Source organism: Mustela erminea, chromosome 4 (assembly GCF_009829155.1).
Source record: "Mustela erminea isolate mMusErm1 chromosome 4, mMusErm1.Pri, whole genome shotgun sequence".
In the NCBI taxonomy this organism is placed as follows: domain Eukaryota; kingdom Metazoa; phylum Chordata; class Mammalia; order Carnivora; family Mustelidae; genus Mustela; species Mustela erminea.
This window is the reverse complement of record NC_045617.1, coordinates 1,455,346-1,481,592: the sequence shown is the minus strand read 5'-3', so window position 1 is coordinate 1,481,592 and position 26,247 is coordinate 1,455,346. Positions and strand designations below refer to the sequence as shown.

The window sequence follows — 26,247 nt, the reverse complement described above, 5'->3', positions numbered from 1 at the left end:
TTTGCAAATGGCAAGATTTCATTCCTTTTGATGGCTGAGTAGTATTTCAGTGTGTGTGTGTGTGTGTGTGTGTGTCTTTATCCACTCATCTGTTGATGCACATCTCTTACTCTGTTGGTGAGAATGCACGCTGGAGCAGCCACTCTGGAGGAGTGTGCGGAGGCTCCCCCAAAACACGAAAAACAGAGCTACCCCATGACCCAGTAACTGCTCTACTAGGTATTTATTCAAAGGATACAAACACAGTGACCCAGAGGGGCACCTGCACCCCGTGTTTATAGCAGCGATGTCCCCAATAGCCCAAATGTGGACAGACTGTTAAATTCTCAGCAGTGCTGAACGGAGGACCCCGTGTCACCACGCCCATGGCAGCACCCGTCCTCTGCTTGTGACCGTCTCAGTAAGTGTGAGGTGGTATCTCACTGTGATTTTGACTTGCATCTCCCTGTGACTACTGACCTGGAGTGTATTTTCATGTGTGTTCTGGCCATTTGTGTATCTTCTTGGGCAAATGTGTATCAGATCCTTTGCCCCTTCTTAAAATTGTCCCCGAATTATTGAGATGTAAGTATTCTTTACACATTGCAGACACAATTTCATTATCAGGTGTATGATTTACAAATGTCTTTTCCCTTTTGTGGGGTAATATTTCACTTTCTTGGTAGTGTATTAAAAAGTACACTTTTGTAGCAAAATTGTTTTTAATTTTGATGCAGTCCAACTTATCAATTTTTTTCTTTTGTTGCCTGTGCTCCGGGTGTTATATCTAAGACACCATGGTCCAACCAAAGGTTAGAGATCACATCTGCTTTTTTTTCTAAGAGTTTTTATGGTTTTGGTGCTTACATTTAAGTCCTTGATCCATTTTGAGTTGTTTCTTGTGCACAATACGAGGTAGGGGTCCAGCTCCGCTCTTCGGCATGCAGGTGTCTCCCTGTCCTGACACCGTTTGTTGGAAAGCCCGTTCTTTGTCCAAACTGTCTTGAGACTCCTGTCGGTAATCAGCTGATTTGGATTCTCAGTTCTGCTACTGTAGTGTGTATGATCTTGTGCCAATTCCACAGCGTTTTGAATACCGTAGATTCGTGGTGAGGTTTAAAGGCAGGAAGCATAAGTCATCCAACTTTTCTCTTTTTCAAAATTGTTTTGGCTCTTCCGGGTCCCTAGCATTTCCATATGGGTGGAATCCATAAGGATCAGCTGGTCAATTCCTGCAAAGAAGTTGACTTGGATTTTGATGGAGATTGCATGGAATCTGTTGATTGATTGAAGAAGTGTTGCCACCGTTAAGGTTAAGTCTTCTGAACCATAAGCATGGGATTTTTTCTAAATATTTAGGTCTTTAATGTCTTTCAACAGTGTTCTGTAGTTTTCAGTGTGCAGGTCTTATATTTGTTTTGCTAAGTTTACTTCTAATAAAAATATTTATAAAACTCTTTTTGGTACTATCATAACTGGAAATGTTTTCTAATTCAGTTTTCAGAATGTTCATTGCTAATTTGTAGAAATAAGCAGTTGAATTCTGCGGAATTTTTGTATTAGTTATAGTAAATGTTAAGTGGATTTCCTTGCATTTTTTAAATTTACAAGATCATGTTGTCTGGAAATAGAAACAGTTTTACTTTTTCCCTTTCATATTTGGATGCTTTTAAATTTCTTTTTTTTATCTTACTGCTCTGCCTGGAACTTCCATTACAATGTCAAATGGATGTGGTGTGAACAGGTATGCTTGTCTTGTTCCTGATTTGGGGACGATGTTCAGTCTTTTACCATCGAGTCTGACGTTAACTGCAGGTTTTTCTTAGATGCCTTTTTATCGGGAGGAGAAAATTCCCTCCGGTCCTTGTATTATTATCACTGAGATTTTCAGGTTATCCTATGATTTGTTGCTGTTGCTATTTTCTCAGTCCTGTGTGCTTATCTTGTCTGCTGGTGGAGAAACAGCATGAGACAAGCTTATAAGACCTCGGCTCCGAGACCGCTTGCCTCCAGGTTGCTCAGGCGTATAATGAATGCAGGGAGTGAGGTCCTGGATGCTGGCTTTCTCTACAGGAAAATTCATGATTCTTCCTTCACATTTTCTTCCAGAGAGAGACAGAGAGAGGGTTACACTGGATATGAACCCTTGTTCAGATATCTCTCTTCCCCAACCTGTGGACTCTCTTAGCGGTGTCTTTTGGAGAACAGAAACTCTTCATTTTTCTGTATTCTTATTTATCATAGGTCCTTTTTGTGCCATTTTAAAGAAATTTTTGGTCATTCAGGATCTTCAAGATATTATTTAATGCTGCTTCTAGGAACTCTGTGATTTCACTTTTTTCATTTAGATCTACCATCCACCTGCAATGGTTATGTATTATAAGAGGTGGGGGAAATCACTATTTTTTCTCAAATACATAACCTAGTGCAGTATTTGTTGGGGAAAAAAAAAAGTCCTTTTTGAACTGTGATGCATTTCCATCTTTGTCATAAATATATTTAGGTCTGTTCTGGGTTCCCTTTTCTATTTGATTAGTTTGCCTATCCTGTCACTTGTCCCAATTATTGTGGCTTTTTATGCTGTGGTGACACCCAGTGGAGCATGCTCACCCACCTTGTTCTTCATGGGTGTCTTGAGTACTCTGGGCACTTGACAATATTGTGTGAATTTTAGACTCAGCAGGTAGATCTCTGCAAAAAGCCTGCTGGTTTTTCGACAGGGATCACACATTAACTCTAGAGTTTATTTGGAATGAAATGGTTTCTTTATACTATTTCTTCTAGACAGGAAGAAAACATGGAATAAAGATTTGGACATGGAATAAAAATTTTTTATAAAGATTTTTTAAATATCTCAAAATAATATTTTATAATTTTGTGTGTAGAGATCTTGCACATCTTTCGTGAGGTTTATCCCTTCTTTCTTGGTGTTTTTTTTCCCTTATACTTTTGTCAATGCTACCTTATTTTTGTTGGTGATGTATGGAAATGCCAGGGATATCTCTAACAACTTTGCTAAACTCGTTTATTCTCTTGAATAATTTATCTTTAAATTTTTAAATATTTTCCCATATACTTTCATATCATCTGCGACTGATGAAGTTTTAATTTTTTCTTTCTCATCCTTATGCCGTGTCCGTGTATCTCTGTCTCGATCTCTTTATCTCCCACCTGTCTGTTTATTTGGTGTTACTTCAGTGGCTAGGACGTTCAGTACAATGTCAAAAACAGTGATGATGTCAAGCATCTATGTTCACGTCCAAGGGTGGTGGGAAAGTTTTCTGTATTTCACCATTAAAAATGATGTTTGCTGAATGTGTTTTGTAGATACTGTTTATCAGATCAAGGAAATTGTCTTCTGTTTCTAGAATGGATATTGAATTTTACCAACTATATTTTCTACTATTGAAATGATTATACTACTTTCTTTTTTTCCCTATTTGATGTATTATGTTAATCAGTTTACAAATGTAAAGCTAACCTTGCATTTTTGGATAAAGCAGATTGGTCATGAGGTATTTTCCCCCTTTGTATGATGCTGGATGTAGTTTGACGTGTTTTGTTTTGGAGTTCTGCATCCGTTTTCATGCGTGAGGTCAGCCCCTCCTTTTCTCTTGTAAACTTTTCCTCAGGTTTTCAGAGTCAGACTGTGCTGGCCTCACAGACTGAGTGAAAATATCCCTTCTTGGCACTCAAGGTAAGGGTTTCTGTTCGATGAAGATAATTTCATTCCTGAGCATTTGGTAGAATATAGATGAAGCCACCTATGTCTGGGTTTTTTGGTGTAAATGTTTTCAGTTATGCGTCAGAGTCCTTCATAGCTGTGTAATTACTCAGACTTTCTGTTTCTTCTTGTGTCAGTTTGTTGCAGATGTATTGCTCCAGATTTCTTCTCATCGTGTCCGTATTTTCAGTTGTGTTGACGTAAGTGTTCTATGATATTGTCTACAAATACGTATCAAATGTGCATACCCCTGCCCAGCTTTTCCCCTGTCATTTGGCTGTTTGTGTTTTCTCTCCTTCGCTGCCCCCCTGGATCAGCCTTAGCAATGGTTTCACAACTTTAACAGTTTTTTTTCAAAGCACTGTCTTTTGACTTTGCTGATTCTTTTTTTGTTTGTTTTCTCATCTGTCGGTCTATTTTCCTCATTATTTGCCTCAGTCTGTTTACTCAAGGTATAACTTACTTGATACTTCTTCTAGGCTCTCGAAACAGATTCTTCACTCATTGGCCTCTCCTTCCTCCATTCGGCATTGCTCACACCTCCTTGTGTAGACAAGAACCCGTTACTGGGAAAGTGCTGGGTCCTGCCCCGTCTTACATTGTGTTCATTCTCTTGACCTTAAGATCAAATTGTGGGCTCACTTGCCTGCTTGGGCAACATCTGAATTTGGAGCTCTCTGCAGAGGAGGATAGCCGTCATGTGGAATGGTGTTAGAAAAAGTCATGCCTGGCATCTCATTGTCCTAGAATGTGAGAAATAAAGGAATGTTAGCATCTTGTCCTTCTTTCTTCTGCCATTGTCTCCTGTCCCTAGTGTCATAGGCCGAAAGGGGGCCCAGAAAAGCTGGTTTTTGCTTGTCTAAGGGAACCCTCCCTCTTTCCATTGCTCATTTTTAAATCATAGGAGCAGTGGACTCTGCTCTCTCTCTCTCTCTCACACACACACAAGATCAAAGTGGTATGCCCTCTCACAAGTGCCCCCTGAGAGTGGGTTTGAGCTCAGGGAACAGTTTGGGGCCCCCAGGAGGGAAATGGATTCATACCACGGCCCCAGGCTCCCTTGCAGACGGTCGGCACTTTTTCTGGCTTTCCCATCCTTTACCTCATTCCTATTTCGCTGGTCCTATCCTTTGTTTTCCATGAACTTGGAATCCTTGTCCATTTCTGAGGAACTTAATCTGTCTTTGTTTGCACCCACAGAGAATGCTGTTTCCTGGGCCCTGGAGAGCCGGCCAGAACCTGGGTGTGCATGTCACGAATCCAGCCTCCTGAGCCAAAGCCTCTGATTCCTGAAGAACAAATCTGCTGCTCCCTGTTACTGTTCACTGCAGAGCCACCAGCCTCCACATTTGGTTACATAAGGACACAGAAGGTCCGAGAAGAAGGAGAGCTTTTGAATTTTATCCTTTTCTTCTCTCTTATGAATCACATTGTTTAAGCTATGAGTGTTGACATACTGAACCGTAAAGATAGATACCCATCAAGTTAGAAAAATTTGGTGGACCTTATTCTCTGGATCATTTTTACATCATACCATTTTTATTTGGGGGATATAGGAGCTTCTTGAATCTCTCTATGGATACGAACTTTCTGTTTTGTTTTTAATTGTCTCTGTTTTGTACGGTGTCAGCTTTTCTATTCACCTTTGACTCTCTCTTTCCAATTGTGACTTGAGGATTCCTGGATGCTGTTCACCTGGGAGGCAACAGGAAGGTGTATCTGGCACTTGAGTTTGGTTTCATGGTAGAGAGAGAGGATGCAGAGCTGGCTGGAGTGCTGTGTGTCGCCCAGGGTCAGATGCGAAGGGCGGTATTTGTGACACTAGCGCCATGCCTCCCTAGATATTTTAATCACTTACATCAGTTGTGGGTATAGATCATACTTTGTTTTTTTTGTTTGTTTGTTCATTTCTTTACTATCATGTTCATCTGGTTTTGGTAGGAAGACATGTGCTCTATACATTACTTTATATGAGAATCCACTAGAAGTTTATGCCTTCAGACAAAGTTTTTGCAAGTCTCAAGCTTGTGAAAAAGTTATATGTACAGTATGAAAAACGTTCTCCTGTTTTCCCAGAACCATTGAGAATGCCCATCACTATTAATACCTTAATATTTTAATGTGTGTTTTTTACACACAAAGGCATTATCCTAAGTAAGGGATAATTTAAAAAATCAATTAAAGTAACTAATTAATCATTAGTCATTAATTTTAGTAGTTAAAATCAAGACATTGATGTTGATTCATAATTACCATCTAATATTCAACTCAGATCTCCCCAGTTATCTCATCAGCGTCCTTCAGGTCAGAACAACCCTGTCCAGACTAATGCATTTACCTGTCCCATCCTGCTGGTCTCTGTCAAGCTGGAGCAGTGGCTCAAACTCTTCTTGAATTATGACTGTACTTGAAGATTCTGGACCTGTTATTTTGTAGGATGCTCCTTGGTTTCATTTTGTTAAGGGTTCCTCCTGGTTCCTGTTATGTACCCAAGGGGGGAATATCACAGAAGCGAGGCTGTGCTCTTGTCACGCATCCGATGGAGGGACGCACACTTTCAACACTGTTGACACTTACCACCTTGATAACTTCTTCTCTGTCTGTCACCTGTGTGCCAGTCTGTCCATCCATCCAGCTACCCACACACTGCCTCGCCCATCCACCATCCAGCCAGGCAGCCATCCACTTGTCCATCCATCCATCCACTGTCCATCCATCCATCCGCTTGTCCCATCGAGCCACCCATCATTTCTTTCTATTATCTGTCATGTGTCTCTCTTTCTGTCCATCTACATATCGCTCATCCTCAGAGATCTCTCTGCGCTCCGCCTGCCTCTCCCTCCCTCTCTCCTCCGTCAGCCGCCTCCTCCCTTCAGCTCTTACGCCAAATGCATCCCTCTACAGCTGCTACATCCAACTCTGAACAGACGCACCCTGTTTCACTCTGCGGACACAGTTAGTCACACTTTGTTGACGGACACTTGGTTGCTTCATGTCTTCCTACTGCAGCGGTAATGCAGAAAGCATTCCCATACATGTGGCCTTGCTATTGTTGCTTTGATTTCTGTGGGCTGTGTTCTCAGGACTGGAGTTTCTCACGTCTGAGAGCATCTGTGTTTTTATCTTAACATGCCAAGATTTTCTCTCAGAAGGATCATAGCAGTAACCAGTACGTGTTAGTGCAAACTCCAAACCCACATCATTGCTGATACTGAATGTCTTCCTTCTGAAAACTACTTTCGAGTGGTGAAGATACAGTATCTCAGTGTCCGTCTGGCGACCGACGCTGTGACTCCACTGAGTACGAACGTCTCTGCGTGGGTTTGTTAAGAGCTTTTACTTCCCACCTCTGGGCCTTCCTGCTCAGTCTTCACCTGTTGTCTTCATCTTGCTGGTTCTGGCTGGTGTTTGTTGTGTGTTGCATGCGTTCTTCCCTGCCCAGTCTGTGGTTTTCCTCCAGCTTCGTGGTGTTCTCGACACATCAGTGCTTAACACGTTCTTCTTTTTCTCTTTTTCTGATATCTTTTATGATGACTGTCTTACTTAAAAATTCTTCCTTATTTCAACATGAAATCAGTATTTTGGCAAACTATATTCTTTTTTAAAAAAGATTTATTTATTTATTGTAGAGAAAGAGAAGGGGGAAGGACTGAGGGAGAGGGCTAGAGAAATTTAGGCAGACTCCACGCTGAGTGCAGAGCCCGACGTAGGGCTTGATCTCACGACCCTTAGACCATGACCTGAGCTGGAACCAAGAGTCAGATGCTCAGGCAACTGAGCCCCCCAGGCTCCTGCACTGAATGGAAATGCTGCCTCTGTTATAACACCCACAGCTGGAGCTCGTCCTTCTTCTGACCTGTTCGTCTGTCCTGAGGCTCATCACTTTCTATCGAATCTGAGGGCGACGTCCACTGCAGTCCATGTGAGTAAGTCGTTGACGCGGTAGAATGCTCCTGATGCATCACTGAGACAAACTGCAGGTTATAAACTCTGTGGTTCCATCAGGAAAGTGTGCGTGCGAGTGTTTCACACACAAGGGAGTGTGAGGGCCTGTGCACTGGGAATGTTAAAGTTTCCATCTAGGTAAAGGGATTGTAGGTGACCTGATCTCCTTACTTCCTGTATTTATGTATTGATTTTTAATTTTATTTAATATATATCTTTTATGGGGGAGAGGGGCAGAAGGGGAGGGGGGCTCTCAAGCGGGCTCCTTGCCCAGCGCAGAGCCTGCCTCAAGGCTCCATCTCACAACCCTGAGATCATGACCTGAGCTGAAATCAAGAGTAAGACACCAACAGTTTTTGCTTTTCCTAAAAGCATTACCCAAGTGACTAAATAAAAAAGTTAACAAATTAGTGACTCCCCTTGCCTTATGAAGTAAAAGCCGCCAGCTTAGTTCTGCCTTCAGGTCTCTGGAGCTGCGATAGGACCACATTTGTATGGCCGGGAAGCGGGATATTCAAAGTGAGGACCGGCGTAGGTGTTCCTCACCCAGTACTCCGAGAAGGCTGTAACAGCTTATTTATTTTTACTGAAGGGAATGACCCGTTAACAAAGTTGTGCAGCTGGCGACGGTGGTCGTGGTGATAGGGTTTGTTACGCGACGATGCTTCCGTTGGTTTCAAAAAACTAGAAGGATGATTTACTAAGTCTGAATTCACATTCGTATAAGTTTTCAATGTTCTCGATGTTCATGAGGTGCCTTAAGAATTCTCTCTATTTTGGCTTTTCCACGTAAAGCAGGGGCTGTTTGGAAGCAGTACCTTCCGTCCTTGTGTCTTGACTGGCCTCACAGAGGCAGGAAGCTCCACGGGGCCCCGGAGAAGCTTTTCCCCAAGAAAGTGCTCCCAGGGCACAAACCACAGGGAAGGAACTGCTGTGTGTGTTGGGTAAGTCGGACTAGGTGGGGAAGAGCCGTCAGAACTGAAACTTCCCTGTTGTGTTTTGCCTAAAGCCACTACAAACCTCCTAAAATGGTAGCAGCCTTTCAGACTCCGGCGTTTTGACTTGACTGGGCTTGATTTGCAAAGTCACAATGAATTTCAACAACACGGAAAGCAGGTACCAGGTAGCCAAGTAAATGGGTTGACAGACGGCCAGTAGAGTTCCTAGTTCTTGAAAATGAAGCCATATCTTAATTCCTTTTATTTTTCATTGTTTTCTGTCTTGTGCTCAGGAATTTATAGTATCATACATTATAATTCCATTATTACTGTAGTATTATTCCAATACTACTTTTTCATGAATTCTCATCCCGATACCCTCCTTGGGGGGGGTTAGTTTTACTGCCCAGGATTTTGAGATGGCAGATAATCTGGGGTAAAGGCTCCATATGTCTGTGTCTGTCCTTACATTGGCACATGGTAATGTAGACCTGGGCAGCAAAGTAAAATTTATTTGTGTGTGTGTGTGTGTGTCCCCTGCTAAAAACCGAAAGGACACCCTGTGTTTGTAGGCGATGTGTAACACATGGTCATTTAAAAAAATATATTTTATTCGAGGGAGAGAGAGAGAGAGAGAGAGAGCATGAGTGCAGGTTGGGAGAGGGGTAAAGAGAGAGGCAGAAGCTGAGCAGAGAGCCCGATGCGGGACTCGATCCCAGGACCCTGAGATCATGACCTGAGCCGAAGGCAGAGGCTTCACCGACGGAGCCACCAAATTACCCCTTGAACATCTTTTTTTGATGTTATAAAATATTTGTACATCTTCCTGGTTCGAATCTTTTGCCAAAAATTGAACTGGGATATTTAGTGTGGGCGTGTAAGAGTTCTCTATTAGAGATGAGAGATGTTGTCAAAAATAGAGTAAAACAGGAAAAATCTGGGACCATTTAACGAGACCACAGGTCAGTCATGTGCGGAGCTGTCGGGGACACAATAAAAGCAGTAAAACACTGTTCCGCACGGGACCCTAACTGATGGAGACGCAATTAATTGCAGTAGCTACATTTTCTAAGTAGGAATCACACACGGTAGAAGGAAGTTTGTTGAAATTGTTGAAAATTGGGTGGGGCATCAGTGCTCTGGCCAGGATGATGGCTGCTGGCCCCTGCCGTCCTGCCGCTGTGTTTGAATCTGTCCTTCCTTCCTGGACACACACCCACCACGTGGGAGTCCCGAAAAGTATCGCCCACATGTCCACAGTTTCTACTTTCTAGAAACTACTACGTTATTTGCAAACACTTAAAGGCAAGGACACACTTGAATCTTTGAGAAAGAGGAAACTTTAGGGCATGTTTCTGTATTAGACAAGTTTGTGGGACAGTTTTGCACTGGATTAAAGAAAACGATGGTTGACTTGTTGGCGGATGGGTGGTTTGCTGGGGAGTCTCCTGCACCTCCGGTCCTGCGGTGGCAGGAAGTGGTTGGAGCCGTCCTGTGTACCCGCAGATGAAGTGGGGGGGAAGTTTGGCTTCGAGTCACCACGCTTTGGGACAGAAGGCCCTGTTCCCAGGTGCTTCCAGCCGCAGTCTGTGAGCGGCTGGTCCACGCGGTCCTTGCTGACCCTGAGGGGCCGTCCCGAGGTCAAGCCGGCTTCTGCATCTAGCCCGCAGGAAGCCCCGTGCACTGGTGGAGGGCAGGAGGTCGTGGGAGGTGACGGGACCTGAAGTTACACCCGAAGTTACTGGCTAACTCCCTGCTAATCTTCTGTTTCAGGGGGACATCTGTGGAGCCCTAGGTCCCTGAGGCCACCACGATTCCCTGCACCGAAGCTGCTCGAGCCAGCCGCCCGCACCCCTGCACACCCGAGAGCAGTGGAGTACGTGTCCAGGTTGTGGTCCAAGCCCTTCCCAGGGGCACAGCGGCACCCCGAGGCTCGTCCTGTTTCTCTGGGGGCTGTTCTCACTGCCTCGTTTTGTGCAGAGTCGGGGAAATGCAGGTGATTTCTGACGGAGCCCTGGGCTTGGTTCTCCGGCTGGTGGCTTCTTGTGGGGACGCTGGGGGTCCCAAGTCTCTCAGGGGGCCAATGCCTCATGGAATCCTGCTCCACCAAGATAGTCTTGTGGGTGGAGGGGGCAGGGGAAAGTGCACCAGGGAGCGGCAGGTGTGCGGGGGGCACCTTCTGAGGGAGCTGTTCTTTGTTGTCCGCACATGTGAGGGGGTCCAGCCACAGGTGGAGTCGTGGTGGAGCCCCGGCCAAGCCACCAAGGTGCCTGGAGAGTGGAGCCCAGCACGCAGAGGCCCTCGGTGTCCCGTGTCCCAGACCTGTGGGCTGGCTCCTGCTTGGCAAGTGCCACGGACTCCGGGCATGGGCCGGGGTCTGGGTTTGCACATGAGGGTGACCTCGTGACCTTTGCTCACGGTGACTGCGTGTCCTTGACAGGTGCCGAGGACCTGAGCTCGGAGACGTGTTGAGCTCCTTCAGTGGGGGTACCGAGGGGCTCGTGAAACCACCAGCTGCTTCTTCATTTTGGTCTAAAACTGTGTGCGAGCCCAGAGGCTTTCCAGCAAAGCGGGAGTTGTCTTATACGTCGAATAACAGACTCGGACCCGGGGGCCCCCGCAAGTCCAGCTTAGGGCGCAGCCTCGCTGTGGACTTGTTCGCGGAATGTCCAACCGCCCTGCGCAGAGCAGAGGCAGCACACAGAGCCTTCTGTGTTCTTGACCCTGCCCCCTGGGCAGCCACTTATGGGACAATGTGCATGCCCGGGCCACCATATAAAGTGGCACCAGAGGCTTAGAAGTCCTCAGGTTTCTTAGGGTTGTTGTAAATGACGATCATCTGCTTCCTTCTTCTCCAAGAATATGAAAAGATTGTTTTAAATCCACAAGGGACCGAGTCCGCCGTCTTCGTCATGAACCAGCCACAAGCATTATTGGGTTACAGTCTCAGCTCACGGTCGAGCTGGGGAAGTGAGGCCCTCGGTGCTGCAAAGGAGCCCCCGTCCGGGAGTGCGGGGTCGAGAGGAAGTGACTGAAAACCCGGGGCGTCCTGAGACGAGGCATCGTGGGTCAGCAGCATCTGCAGGCATCAGCCGCTGTTCAGCTGGCTTGAAGAGTAGAGAACAGCCTTGTCTGTGCGAGGCTTCGAATCTAGGCGTTGAGAGACGTGGGCTGAGCGTTCACTCTGCCCGGTCAGCGGCCACACTTTCAGCGGGACGGGGGAGCGAACACCCAGCCACGGGGTCCCCACGCGGCACGCGGGAGCACAGAGAGGAGGAGGTGGTCCGGACTGTCCCCGGCAGGCGCGCTCCGGTTGGAAGGAGGACCTGCCGGCAAGTGTCCGCAGGACAGCGGGAGGCGGAGGAGCCGGGTGTGGAGTCCGATTCGGCCCGTGTTGAGTGACATCTCCCGGACAGGGAGGGTGTGGAGTCAAGGGTGGGGCGCACGCGCTCTCCTGCGTTGTTAGTCAGGGGCACGGTGAGCACCGCCCGAGAGAGGACGGGAGTGACTAAGGAGATGAGGCCCCACTGGGGCGTCACCACGGCGCCGGTGGCCCTCCGGCCAGGCCCATAGAGAAGGACACCTGCCCGGAGCGCGGGGCACGTCCCGTCCGGCTCACAGGGAGCCCGGGGCAGACAGAGGCCCGCCCGCCCTCGGGGCCAGCTCCGTGCCGGCCTTCTCCGGTGGCGCTGCGGCTGTCCTCGGGGTCCCCCGTGAGGATGGGCCCCTGCTGGGGTCCCCCTTTAGAAGGACGGCCCCGAAGGGCGCTGACAGCGCGTGCCCACGACCGATGGAAGAAGCAGTGGAAGAAACAACTCAAGTCGGGACGATTCTTCCTTCCTGACACCGGGAAGCAGCAGCACGAAACCAACCGCGTCATCAGATTTTATCACAATCTCTCATTCCTCGTGAGCGAGCGTGACTCGGAGTGGCGCCTGGGCTTCCTGGGCTTCTGCCCAGTGTGGGGGGCGTCTGCCAGACAGGACGGCAGCTGACTCCGTGTCCTCCTGACTCCTGCTTCCGTGGCCCTCCCCCATGCCCGGCCCGCCCGTGTCCCTGCCACGGGGCTCCTTGAGCGCAGCCCGGCCCACGAGGGGGCGAGGGAGCGGCTGCCTCACACCGTGCAGCATGGGCGGGGCTGCGGGCTCCGGGGTCCGCATGGGGCACTGGCTCCTGCGCCCCGAGAGGCCGTATCCCCGCCTAGCTTTGCTCGGGCAGACTCATCCTGTGGGAGGGCAGCAGCCCCGGGGGTGTGTGTGTGTGGGGGGGGGGTCGTGTGGGGGGGGTGGGGCGTGTGGGGCCATGGGGGCAAACCCCCTGAGGACGAGTCTCGGTGAACATGCTGTCCTCTGGGCGGACAACAAGGGACGAAGTCGAGGGTCTCCCGTAGGTCTTCCGACGACTAGAGCGACAGCACGTTTCCACCTGGGCGTGGCGCCGGAAGTTCCTACCGTGGTCACATGTCACGAAACAGCGTTTTTCTTGGGTTGTTCCTCATCGTCTCTACGAGGCTAGAAGCCGTTCAGAGCTCAGAGGCCTGCAGAGCAGCTGGTAGGCTGCGGGGGCCCACGGGCCGTGGTCTGCTGGCCGTGGCCGCATGGGCAGGTGCAGGGGAGTGTGTGCAGGGCGAGCGTGCATGGGGCTGGGGGCTTCGGGCCCCTGAAGGCTGCCGCTGACTTCCACGCGGAGCTCGGTGACGTGCTCAGCCAGTGGCTGCGGGCCTGCCCACGGTCAACCGCGGCCTTCCGTACTCCTTGTTTATAAATAAATCATCTTTATAAGTAAATCACTTTTTTTTCTGGGTTGCAAACTGTAGTAAAAAACACTAATAGCACTGAATCAAAACGGGGCAGTCCTCTGGACTGTGAAGGGAGGGCTCCGGGGGGAGAAATGGTGTTTGATTTGGCTTCGTCCCCCGCGCTGGGCCCACGTGCTTCCGGCAACAAAGAAACGCTTGGTGAACTTAGGAGTCCGTCCTTGTCACCGGAGGGCACAGTGTCTTCATGTGCATTACCTGTGACAGTCTCTGGTTTTAACGATTGTGTCATTTGAAGCTTCCCAGAGCCCTGCAAAGCCTGGGGGCCTCGCCCTCACTTTACGGAGCAGAAACCAGCACAAAGGCATTGGCGAATGGTTTCCGTGTCGTGCTCACTCCGGTCGGGACTCCCCTGGGCTGGGGTCCTCAGAGGGGCTGGGCAGGCAGCCCTGGCCAGGCAGCTTTCCAAACCAGCTGAGAGACACTGACCTCAGGACCGTTGGGGCCCAGAACAGCAGCTTGGCCGCCCATCCCAGAGGGCTTTCTGTGTTTTTTTCCAGCATTTTCCTAATGCAAGACTGAGACGTTCTGGAGGTAAACTGTCTGTTTTGCTTGACTTACAATGTTGGGCTTAAGTAAAAGGCCCGAGTCAGAGCAAAGGGACTGACCAGGAAGGTCACACAGGGTGACCCTAGGGGCTGTGCCCCCTGAGCCCGGGGCCCTCTCTTCTCTGGAAGGGCCTCTGGCTGCCTCCCGGGGAGCTCACGCCGGGGTCCTGCGGCGGCCGCTCTGATCTCAGACCCCGGGCAAGGCCTGCAGATGGGCTCGCTCTGGAACCCGTGTGGTCGCGGTAACCCCCTCCGGGTTGGCCTCGGCTCCGCGTGGGCAGGGCGCCCCCTGGTGGGCACGCGGGAGGCTGCGGGCGGGCGGGAGAGTCCAGAAGCCCACGTCCTGCGGGCTCCTGACCGCTCCTCTGGAGGAGGCCCCTGCCCGCCGCCCCTGCCCGCCGTCCTCTCCCGCTGCCCTGGCCGGCCCCGGCCTCCCTTCCCTGTCTTTGCCTCCACGCCCTCCTCTCCACCTCGTTGGCACCCAGAGCCGGGGCTCAAGCTCTGGCCCATCGAGAACATCCCCTCCGGCTCCAGACCCATGAGTTCGACGCCTCCAGTTTCCTGCTCCCCCCGCCGGGAGGCGGGCGTTAGAAGTGTCCGGCCCACGGGGATGCTGCGGCGACCCAGGGTGCTAACGCAACGCTTGGCCTGGCCCAGGGCCTGGAGAGGTCACCCGGCATTGCCCACACTCGCCCCCATGCCCCCCTCACTGCCCACCCCTGCAGGGACCCCGCGTTGGGGAGGGGCAGGATGGTTTGCAGACGGCAGCCGCCGAGGCCCCCGCACACCCCAGTCTGCGGGAGGTGGGCCTGCAGGGGGCTGGGGCGGGGGGACTCCCAGGGGCTCTTTCTTATGACAGTGGCCGCCTGGAGTGGCAGACGTTCTAGTCCAGTCACGACGTGGCCTCCACGCCCTCCCGTGTGCCCACAGCGCACGGCCGCAGCCACGAGCGGGTTCGCTCGGGCGGAAGAACATGCAGCAGAGGGGACCGGTGACGGCCGCTCCTTCTGAACCCAGCTGCCCCGTCGTGCCTGCAGGGACTGGCCAGCTCGTGAGCGCGGCGAGGACCCAGGTGGTCGCTCCAACACTCCTTCCCTGGTTCTCGTGTCCCCTCACAGTCACCCTCGCGGGTGGGCGGGCTTATGCGCTCTGGGCACCTGCTCGTGCTCCTGGTCCTGGAGACGGGGGAGCCTCTCCCAAGCGTGGGCAGGACTGTGAGGGGCCCTCGCAGACCGCGGCCGGTCGCACATCCATGTCACACCGAGAGGACATGTGTGTGGGAGTCTGGACTTCACAGTGTGTGGTGTGCGTGTTTGGGCGTCCGACGTCCCTGCCAGGTGGGGGTCTCTGTGGGGGGTGCGGCCGGGGAGGCAGCGGGGCGCTCGTGGGGCTTGCTAGGATGACAGCGGGAGGGGGAGGGAGGGACAGAAGCGTGGGGAGGGGTGAGGGGGCCTGGGAAGAGCCGGCCCTCCATGAGGGGCAGGGGTGGCCTGTGCCACGGTGGCCGTGAAACCCACCACCAGGGTCAGCAACACCGGAGTCCAAGAAGGTTGAAGGGAGAAGTAGTGACTGTGGCCCGGGGGGTGCTGATGCCGGCTCTGCTTGGCCGTGGGGTGCGGCCCAAGGATGGGGTGCGGACAGCGGTCTGGCTCGGCCCTGACGCAGCCGGACGAGGCCGGCCTCCAAGAGGCGCTGAGAACGACCCCCACCCACAGCATTGGTGGGGCCCCCGGGGAGGGCGGGAAGAAGAGATCGGGAGGGAGCGGGTGGTGAGTGCAGCCGGGGGAGGCCAGCGGGCCAGCGAGGAAGGCCGGGGCACGGGGTCACCACACTCAGCACCGGGGCCCTGGTCCCCTCAGGGTGAGCCCTGCCCGTGGGGCAGGACCAGACAGCGCTGGGCAGAGGAGGAGCTGTAAAGCACACAGTGTGGGCGGGACACGGGGGAGCCGAGTGGCCCTGGACGGGGTCCTTCTCTAGCCGGGGGGGCTCCAGCAGGTTAGTGGGCCGGGGACACACCGGGGCAGGAGAGGGCTCCACAGGGGAGAGGCTGAGGGGGCGGCAGACGAGACCCATGGCGGGTGCAGTTTCCACGGGGGGGCAGAGAACAGGGTCCGCCCCGGAACTGAGGGGCCTGCAGAGGCAGGGTCAGGGCCCGGAGCTGGACCAGGGGGCTGAGGTGGACCCATGTTCCTTTCTGAACACAAAATTGTCTTTCAGAAATCGGTTCACCTTCGGTCCACACCCTCCTCTTTCCTGTTACGGGCTGGCTCCTTCAACGTCCTCTGGGCACATCGGCTGCGCTGAGAGCTGCCCTCTGACACGGAGGGCGTCTTCGGTCTCAGTGGGGTTGACGACCAAGTAGGTCTGGGAACCCAGCGGGACGCGCACCTGCCCCCACCGTCTTGGCGCCTCACGCCCCTCGGGCAGCACACGCCTTCTCGCGGCGTTTCCCACGGGGCTGCCCTTGCGTCACCGGCCCCGGGCGAGGGCCCCTGAGCGCGGCTGTCTGGAGCGCACACGGGTGTCTGTGGAAGCCGGTACCGCGTGAGGAGACGCCTGGCGCATGGCAGAGCTCCGACAGGCGGCTGGTGTCACCGCACACGCTCGCGGGACATGATGTTTTCTCGGCGTCTGCTGTTCCTAAAAACCCTGCCACCGCCTCGCAAGTCAGTCCGTGTGGATGGCCGGTGGCGCAAGCCTGATGCCCAAACCTCACGCGGCAGGAGACGCCGTGATTTCGTTCCGTGAGGACCGGATCTTCAGTTCGTCTGTTTGTGTCGTTTATATAATCAGGGGATCCCAGACACACGGTCTTTTCTTTTCTTTCCGTTTTTTTTTTTTTTTTTTTTTTTAAAAAATATAGTTTTTAAGTGTTACAGCTGCTCAGTTGCTTCTGTCTTCTGGACAACAGATACCGTGTTATTCATGAAAACAGATTTCTTCCTTATGATATCAGTTGTCAACTCTGCAAATGTACTTCTCGCGCAGAATGTAACGGGGCCCCTTTGACTGCGAAGCCGGTGGAAGCGGCAGGGGGTGAGCGTGGGGCTCGTGGAGCGGAGTTCCCATCAGCGGCGGGTGAACGGACCTTCTCTGTGCATTGACTGGGGCAGGGCTGTGGGGAAAGCGCTCACCGTAAGGTCTGGGGGTGGCGGATGGCACTTCAGGGCAGACGCTACTTTTTTTTTTTTTTTTTTTTGTGCTCACAGGACGCCTTACAGTGGCTTCCACGTGATGTCGCAGCTGCCTGAGCAAGGGCTTCTGTCCGGGTGCGTGCACTGGCGCCTGCTCTCCGAGGTCCCGGGACGCCCTCCGTGTCAGAGGGCAGCTCTCAGCGCAGCCGATGTGCCCAGAGGACGTTGAAGGAGCCAGCCCGTAACAGGAAAGAGGAATTACGATTCTAACCTGCTCCCAGACGTCAGGCCTTGAGCAAAGTGAGGGGGAAATGACGTGACCGTGGAACCCGGGTGCACGTGGGGCTCAAGCCCACGAAGGTCCGGGCACGAGGCAGGGGCGCGGAGAGGCGTGGCCAGCACACACGAGAACCCGCAGACGTGCCCTTCTTTCTGCTGTTTCTGGACAAGAGCGCTGACAGGCTCTCCTCTAGGACAGACGGAAGCTGCACTCCGAAGTCCTTTTGGAATAGAATGAAGTGGCTTTTTTAAAACCACACTCGTTTTTCAAATAATGACAAACTTACAGGAAAGCTGGAAGTGCCACAGAAAGAACGGTTCGTTCCTGAAAACGAAAAGGAGGGAGTTGCCAGCCTGACCCCCGCCAGACGTTCGTGTGTGTTTCCCGTCATCCGGGGCGCGCTCCTCTGTCGCCGTGACTCCCACAACCGCCAGCCCGGGGCAGCTCCGCGACCGCCCGGACCCGGAAGGAGCCCCACCTGCTGTCTCTGTCGCGTCTTTTCCAGCAAAGGGATCCAGTGACCACGGGGGCCGGGGGGCTTGTCGTTTATCCGAGTCTCTCCTCTGGTCTGGAGCGGTTCTGGAGTCTGTCTTTGATTTCTGGCTTTGGCACTTATGAGGGTCATGCCACGGCTGCTTCTGGTCCAGACGGGGCTGGGGCCTCGGGCCTCGGGGGAGGAGCGGTGACGCCCCACTCCTGCCGCACCCCGTCCGGGGCACGCGATTCCCCGTCTCGGCGTGGAGGCTGTTTGCTTTGATCACTTGAGGACGGCGCTGTCAGCCCGGTGCTCTCTGTAAACTTCCTCCTCTCCTGTTGGCAGCTGGTCAGTAACTTAGATACTAGTGAAGGAAGAAGAGAAAGAAAGCAAGAACCTGGGACTTTACTTCTCTCCGCTGTGATTTACATTTGTAAACTCTTGTCTTGTGCAAAAAGTATTGGTTTCTAACAAGATGAACAGGGGTACATTTTGTCCGATCTTACGATCTCCCTATGTTGGTTTCAGAATTAGAACAGCAATAACCTCCGGCAATATGACTACTGAGTGAGTTCAAACAAAATACTCGAGGATAAATAGGACGGATCATGTGAAATCCTACACAAAACTATCAAATAATAAGAAAATCAAAGACAATCTGAGCGAATGCAGACACAGATCTTGTTCCTGGGTCAGAAGACTCAATATGTTAAAATGTCAACTCTCTCCAAACTACCTACAGCTGTAATGCAATTCTGGTCAAAACCTCTGCAGGTCTTTTTTGGGTAGAAATGGACAAGCTGATCCTAAAATTCATTTGGAAATGCAAAGGATCTTGAACAACAAAACAAATTTGGAAGAGAACAAAACAGAGCAATGGCCACCACCTGATTTCAAGACGTGTCACGAAGCTCTGGTGACCGGGGCGCGAGCCTGCGGCCGGCGAGGTGGGCAGAGACAGGTCAGCAGGACAGAGTCAAGGCTGTGGGTGTACATCCACGCGTATAGGGATGCTTGGTGTTTGAATCGTGTTTAAAGGCCATTTCGTGGAACCATGAGAATCTTCTCAGTTATTAGTGCCGCAAAAGTTGTGTGTCCGCGGCTAAAAACCAACAAACGAGGGGTCTTTGATGTGCGATCCAGCACATCAGAAAATGAACTCCAAAGGGATCAGAGAGAAATGGAAAACGTGTGACTACCAGCTCCCAGAGGAAGACAGAAGGTCTGTGCTGTGGGTAAGCACAGCTTTTCTTTTCTTTTTAAGATTTTATTTATTTGACAGACAGAGATCACAGGTAGGCAGAGAGGCAGGCAGAGAGAGAGAGGAGGAAGCAGGTTCCCCGCTGAGCAGAGAGCCGGATGCAGGGCTCGACCCCAGGACCCTGAGATCAGAACCTGGGCCGAAGGCAGAGCCTTTAACCCACGGAGCCACGCAGGTGCCCCAAGCACAGCTTTCCTTAGACCCTGTGCCCGAGCATGAGCTCAGGCAGACCAGCGTGGAGGGTGGAGCCCGCGCACACGACGCTCGACAGACTGAACTTCTTTAAAAAACAGAACAAAACAAAACAAAAGCAAACTTCTGCTCCTTGGGAAATGCGGTTGGGAGAAGGAAGTATTTGCAAATCTCGTATCTGGTAACGGACTTGAATCTTGAGGGTGTTTAAGGGAATCTCGATGCTCATAAAGAAAACAAACAACCTGATGAAACACGGGGCATAAGCTGTGAGCAGGCGGTCCTCCCCGGCCTCCCCCCCCCCCCCCACAGCAGACGGCAAAGAAGAAAGAAAAGACGCTCACCCCCATGAATGGAGACCACAACGGGCCACCACGACCGACGCGCGTTAGGGAGGCTAACGTCAGGTAGAACGACCACACCCCGTGTCCAGGCACCCAGTGGGAGGTGTGGGGCCCACACACGCGGGTGGGGACGCAGGATGGGGCAGCCAGAGGGCGTGGCTTTTCTCCAAGTGAAAGACCCTTCCTGCACGACGCAGCGATTCCGTTCCTCAGTGTTCACCGAGCGGAGGAGCAGGCAGGCGTCTCTATCTGAATACAGACACAGAGAGGGTCGCAGCTTTCTTGGTAAGGGCGAAAACCGGAAGCCTCCCGAAGCCTTTTTGGGACATCCGTGAAACTATCGGTCCGAGAACCGGCACGGACGCATCTCAGTGTAACCACGCAGAGCAAGGGGAGCCAGACCCCAACGGAGCACTGACGGCATGACCGTGTAGACGAAAAGTCCAGAACGTGTGAGCTCTGCTTGGGGGACCCACGGCAGGGTCGTCCTCATCTGGGGGACCCCGAGGGGCAGGAGGAAGTTTCGAGGGTGGCACGTGTTTGCTCTCTTGACCGTGTCGATGGTTTCACGTGTGGTCCGTGCATAAGACTCACCAAATCGTAGGCTTAGGACGTGGGGTCTGTCATTGTCACTTGGACCTCAATGACGTGGTCAAGAAAACAAAGTTGCCTGGGGCAGCTCCCCACGCAGACAGCGCTCAGTTCCATTTCTTGTCGGCTTTGAGAACCGTGAGTTTTTTGTTCCATGTTACACGTACAGATGTCTGAACTTCTCCAGTTGGAACCGTAAGCAGGAGACACGCCGGGGGGTCCCCCTTCTGGCCGGCTCCTTCCCTGCCCCTGAAGGGAACTGTTCTTTCTCTTAAATAAAGTTTCCATTTATTTTCCCATCGAGTCTTCTTGGAACTACCAGGAGTGGGTGTGTCCACGTGCAGAGACACACACACACTCACGGTGCGCCCCTCTTCCCCTTCCGAGCGGGCAGTGGTCTGCTGGGGACGTCTTCCGGCTTCTGCGCCTCTGGTCCTGGTGCAGCGTCCAGACTGTGACGGCGGAAATGGCTGGGGTTTTCCAAGGTCTTGTTGAGTCGGAGTCTCCCCTGCACCCCATGCTCAGCTTGTCTGCGTGGTTTAGGAGCTCAGAGATCGGTGCTCTGCCCTGGGCTGAACCTGTCACACAGCGGGTTTCACTCCAGACCTGTGGGGAGTGAAGACCCCCTAGGAAACTGGGCTTGGCCTCCACTGACTGCAACACCCAGTGCCTGTCTTGGCGGCTCCCACCGCGAGATCGTTTGTGCCCCGTGTGGCCACTCCTGGAGGGCTCCCGGCCCCCAGGGACGGGTCCTGCGGTGCTGTCTCCTTCAGCAGGACCCTGTTTGCCCCCCACCTCCGCCCATGCCCCTACGCCCTCTGCGGGGCTTTGTGGCTGTCCCGTTGAGGCTCTGTGCTGCAGGCCTGTGGGGTGTGAAGACGGGAGCCTGAATTCCCTTCTCTGAAGGAAGACATCGGTCATTGCCCTGCAGGCCGCCGGCGGCACACACCAGCACGTTCCCGTCCACGAGCGTCAGGAGAGCTGCTGTTCGCCCAAAAGGGCCCACGCGTCCCGAGACTCCTTCACATTTAAGAGAACGACAGACGGTTGTCAAGGAGACCCCGTGCGTCGCCCGCACGACTTTGGGCCATGTCGTGGATGTGAGAGGGCTCGGGGCGTCCCCATATGCTTCCCAAGAGCGTTTTATTGCCTAAGACGCCTGCTCCGGAAGGTGTTTCTAGATGTGCATAATATGAAAAGACATTCTTTGAGGACAGTCAAGAACCACCCCACTCCGCAGGGTGAAGAAAAATAAAGCTTTTTTTAAAAATTTACAAAGTTGAAGGTTGAAATTTTAGCCAGTATTGGGAATGGGATGTAGGTGTCGGTGACGGCAGGTCTGACACCTTCCTGAACACGATCCTTATTTGTAGCACAGAAACTTTGTTTTGTTTGTCAGACACACTCTGGCCTGCGAAACCGAGCTCTGCGGGCAAGGGTGGTGGGGAGAGCAGCCTCGGCCTGGACGGACAGGCGGGAGGGGTGGTTCCTGCAGGCCAGCGGGGGCGCCGGCTGGGCCAGGCGGTCTCCAGGGGCGGGGCTGAAGACCGGGGTCCAGCACCTCCCGCCACGGTCGTCTTTGCTATGGGACCGACGAGCCTGTGTGATCAGGAGACACATTCACGGCCTCCACGGGGCAGGAACGGGAGGCAGCGGGGGCTACTGTACAAGAGGCTCCTGCGGTAGACGCTGACCGGCTCCAGAAACACCACGACGGCCCCAGCAGGGGCGAGGTCCTACCTCACTAGAACTGATTGAAGACACCCAGGAAAGAGAAAGGGCCCTTGAAGTGTGGTCCCACCTGTGGAATAGTTATCAGAAGTGGGGGTGGTCCTGGGGAGTTTGGTCCTGGGGAGGTTGGTCCTGGGGAGGTTGGTCCTGGGGGGGTTGGTTCTGGGGGCCGTCCTGGGGGCGGTCCTGGGGGCTGTCCTGCACTCAGATGTTTGATGGTTTGATGGTTTCTGTGGTGAAGGGATGAATGGGGTGGTTCCGGCCCCGTCGGACCGGAGGGTGGCCCGGGGAAGGCAGAGAGGAGGATGCACAGATGTGTCTCAGCAGGAAGGTGCCCGTTACGGAAGCACCTTCCATTGCCTCCTTCTAACCCCGTGAGCGAGCTCCCACTTCTTCCTTGGGAAGCCTGGAGCCTGTGAGGAGTCGGAGGGGGACGCGTCCAGCAGGCGCGGGGACGACCATGTTGGGGGAGACCTGACGTGCTTCCTCTGGTGGGGGTCAGGGAGATGAGCGTCCCGTGATGAGGGGTCTCTGTCCTGGGGAGGGACGTGGTGACAGGCCAGGCTGGAAGACGGCGCAGGGCCACCCCTGGCTGGCTCTCCGTTTCTCCCAGCGAGTTACTCCTTCTGTTCCCGGGGCTTCTGTCTGCTTATCTCTGCTGGTGGGTTTCCTGCCTCGTGGACGACGGACGGAGAGCTAGGGGCGGGCATCTGGCATGACACCGTGACCTCAGGTCAGGTTGGGGTCCGCTGTCTCTTTGAGGATTTCCTAGCGAGCTCTCGGGCGGACAGGGCCTGGGTGTACAGTCGGACCCGGGGGCGGAGGGCCCGCTACACGGGGGGTGCTGGCTTAGATGGTTTCCGCCTCTCGAGTCCAGGCCGGGGTCCCTCCTGAGACTCACAGGCCCCCATGGCACTTTCAGGTCTGCCTTCCTAAAAGGAGGGGGCCCAGGACAACCCCAGAGGGACTGCAGGACCCTCCCTTGGGTGATGTGGGGTGGGTGGGGGACGTAGGGGTGGCACGTGGGCCAGTGAGAGGGTCCCATGGCCTGTGTGGCTGCGGGGCTGCGAGGTGGCCTGGACAGACTCCGCTACAGGCCCGCCCCAGGGGGCATCTGGAAGCATGGGAGCCGGGCTGGCCACGGCACAGTAGAGGGAGGCTAGCAGGAGGGAGTTGGGGTAGGAAGAAATGCGTGCTGTCTCTCTGCAGGACAGACGGATGGTCAGGAGGACAGTGGGACAGCGAGCCCCGGTGCTATGGCTGAACTCGTGCCGTCCCTCAGTCCATGTGCTTCTGACCTTTCCCGACAGCTGAACACGGTGCAGCCCCAGCCGGCCGCCCCTTGTCTTTGCTCAGCGCCGTGCACGCTTGGCCCAGCAGTGCAGGCAAACCACCAGCGCGGACCCCTCCAGAGGCTCGGTGGAAGCTCTCCTTGGCCGTTGAGCCCCATGAAAATACGGAAGTCCCGCAGTTGACAACGGGACCTTCTACCTCCCCCGACAGAAGCTGTGGGCCTGGGAGCAGTGTCTCGTGAGCAGAAGGTCCTGACGCCCTGGAGTCTGAGCTGTCCTCCCCAGAGCGCCGGAAGCCCCTCTTCGGTGAGCACGGAGCGCACCCGTTCCATCACACTGGCGGCCACGTGCGCAGAGCCTGGGTCCCTCCCTATGTCTTCCTTCCAGGACGCCGCTGGACTTGGAACGGTAAGACGGTACGTGGACAGGGCGCGGAGGCCTGGAGGTGCCCGTGTGTGCACCCGACGGTCCATGTGCCCACCACTGCCCGCACAGGCCACACCTCGCACCTCCTGAATCTGCTGTACCCCAATCAGCCTGCGAGCCCGAATGTCGCAAGGGAGATTTAGAGGAGCGAGAGCAGTGGCCCCTGTTGGCCACACCTGGTGGGCTGCCCCCTCCCATCTGCCCTCGTCCCGAGGACGGAGACCCTCGTCTCGGACACAAGGGGCTGGGTACAGACCTCACTACCCAGGCTTCGGGGAGTGTCCTGAGGGAAACCAAGCTGGCCGCGGAAAGAATGTGTGTTAACACCTGGATTTGGGTGGGAAAGTGTCTACTAACAGACGTGGCCGCATTGTGGGGCTGTGGGAGGCTCCCCCCTTTCCCTTACACTTTCTCTATTGACGAGACATGTTGCAAAACACGCATGTACATGGTACTCGGAGAAGAGAAGTTCCCTTTAACATTTAAGACGCGTGAGAGCCCGGCTCCGTGAAGTGTGCCGCCCCAGATCTGCGGGGTGTGGGAACCGGGAGATGGTCTCAGGGTCCTGGGGTGGAGCCCACATCGGGCTCCCTGCTCAGCGGGGTACTGCTTCCCCACCTCGCCCCCTGCCTTTCTCTCTGCGTACTTGTGATCTCTGTCAAATGAATAAAATCTTTAAAAAAAGAAAAAAAAGAAAAAAAAATTCTGTTCTTTGTCTGAGCCTCGCGGTGCAAACCGGGCCTTACTGAAATCCCGCCGAAGTCAAATCCTATCCGTCCTCAAAGGAATACTATTTTCATTTTTCATCTTGAAAATTATTTGCAGACCTGTTGGCTCACAATGAATCTCCCAGTATTTTGCAATTCTGCTGGACTTATTTATTTTTGGGGGCGAGTTTCTGGGCGCTGCCACGAAAACCGAGGAAGGAGTGTGGCTTGGAGTGACCAGTGTTTTGCAAGAGAGGCCCCGGGAGCCGGACGCAGGAAACTGTGCGGTCACCCGTCGGTTCGCCGTGATCGACTGCTCTCGCTCCTTCCGTCTTAGAAGAAGAATTCTTTCCTCTCTCCTTTTGAGCTTCAGAGGAGAGTCGGAGAAACAGGACCCACCCAGGGTTTTTTTTTTTTTTTTTTTTTTAAAGATTTTATTTATTTATTTGAGAGAGAGAGACAGTGAGAGAGAGCACGAGTGAGGAGGTCAGAGGGAGAAGCAGACGCCCCATGGAGCTGGGAGCCCGAAGCGGGACTCGATCCCGGGAATCCGGGATCATGACCTGAGCCGAAGGCAGTCGTCCAACCAACTGAGCCACCCAGGCGTCCCCCACCCAGGGGTTTTTACTCTCTGTACTGACACCTCCTCCCCGCAAAGGCAGCGCGTTCCCGCAGGCAGGAGAACGCCGGTGGCGGCCCCGTGTCTTCCCCAGCGGGGGTTCAGGGAATGGAAGCCACTTCTGACCCCGGCTGTCCCAGCCCCGGGGGCCACGGAAGCTGTCGGGGTTGAAGGAAAGCAAAGGCCCGTGTTCTTCTGTTCAAGCTGGCAGGGCCAAACGCCTCCTGCAGGGTCCATCAGGGGCTCTAGTCGGGGGCAGCGGAGGGAGTAGAGAGCTGCCTCCCCTGCTCTCCCCACAAGGGCTCTGGGGGAGGCATCAGCCGTCAGACCTGGCTTCCGTGGACTGTCTCCCCTGGCCACGCAGAGAAGCCATGCCAGGTCTACCCTGAGTCCCCAGCAGCAGCGAGGTGCTGGGGACCGTCCCCACTAGCAACGCTGGCTCCTCCTGGCCTGCCGGTCCCTCCGCCGCGTGGAGATGCCTTCTCCTGCTGTCCAGTCTGCTCTGGCCAGACCCCCACCCTGTCCGCGGCAGGCTGTCCGTGGCTCCACTCCTGCCCCCACACTGTGCAGGAGGACAGGCCTTGCCATCGGTGCCTTCCCGTCCCCAGTGCCTGGAGCAGCCCAGCCCACAAGGCATTCGGGGCTTCCTTAGACGAACCCGCCCGGGCTCTGTTCATGCTGCTGAGGTCTCTTCTGAGGCCTCCTCGGGGATTTACACTAGGAGACGCATTGAGTGGGGCTTCCTATTTGCAAAGCCTGGGGAACGTGTGCGCCTTTCCTCGGGGTGAGGTGGGATCTCGCTGTGGCTTTGATTTCATTTCCCCGATGATGAGGGACGTTGAGCATCTTTTCATGTTGGCCCTCTGCATGTCTTCTTTGGAAGAGTGTCTGTGCAGGTCCTCAGCCCAATGTGTCATTGGATCGTTTGTGTGTTCTGGTGTTGAGTTGTTTGTGCGAAGCTCAGTGCCCCGTGTGCTTACTGTAGTGTGCCCAGCAGCCACGGCGTGGAAGCAGCTGCGGCGTCCGTCCGCAGACGAGCGGATGAGGAAGGTGCGGTGCACCTCACGGCGGGACCCTCCGCAGTCACAGAGGGATGAGGCGGGGCCAGTTACAGCAGCAGGGATGGGGCTGGAGGGGACCGGCCGGGCGAAACGGGGCAGAACGAGAGCACAGGTTCCACACGTGCTCACGACTTACATGCGAAGTCTGCGAAATGGAACAAACGAATAAACCACCCAGAATCAG

The 26,247-nt window shown here is 53.8% G+C and overlaps 1 long non-coding RNA gene across 1 annotated transcript; it reads left to right on the top strand.

The window, feature by feature from the left end:
- Positions 1-1,164: 1,164 nt before the first annotated feature.
- Positions 1,165-13,932, top strand: LOC116587941. Its single transcript, XR_004284704.1, has 6 exons — positions 1,165-1,723; positions 4,904-5,075; positions 7,537-7,625; positions 8,444-8,592; positions 10,360-10,582; positions 11,027-13,932. It is a non-coding gene; the product is annotated as an uncharacterized LOC116587941 (long non-coding RNA).
- The last annotated feature ends 12,315 nt before the right edge of the window (positions 13,933-26,247 follow it).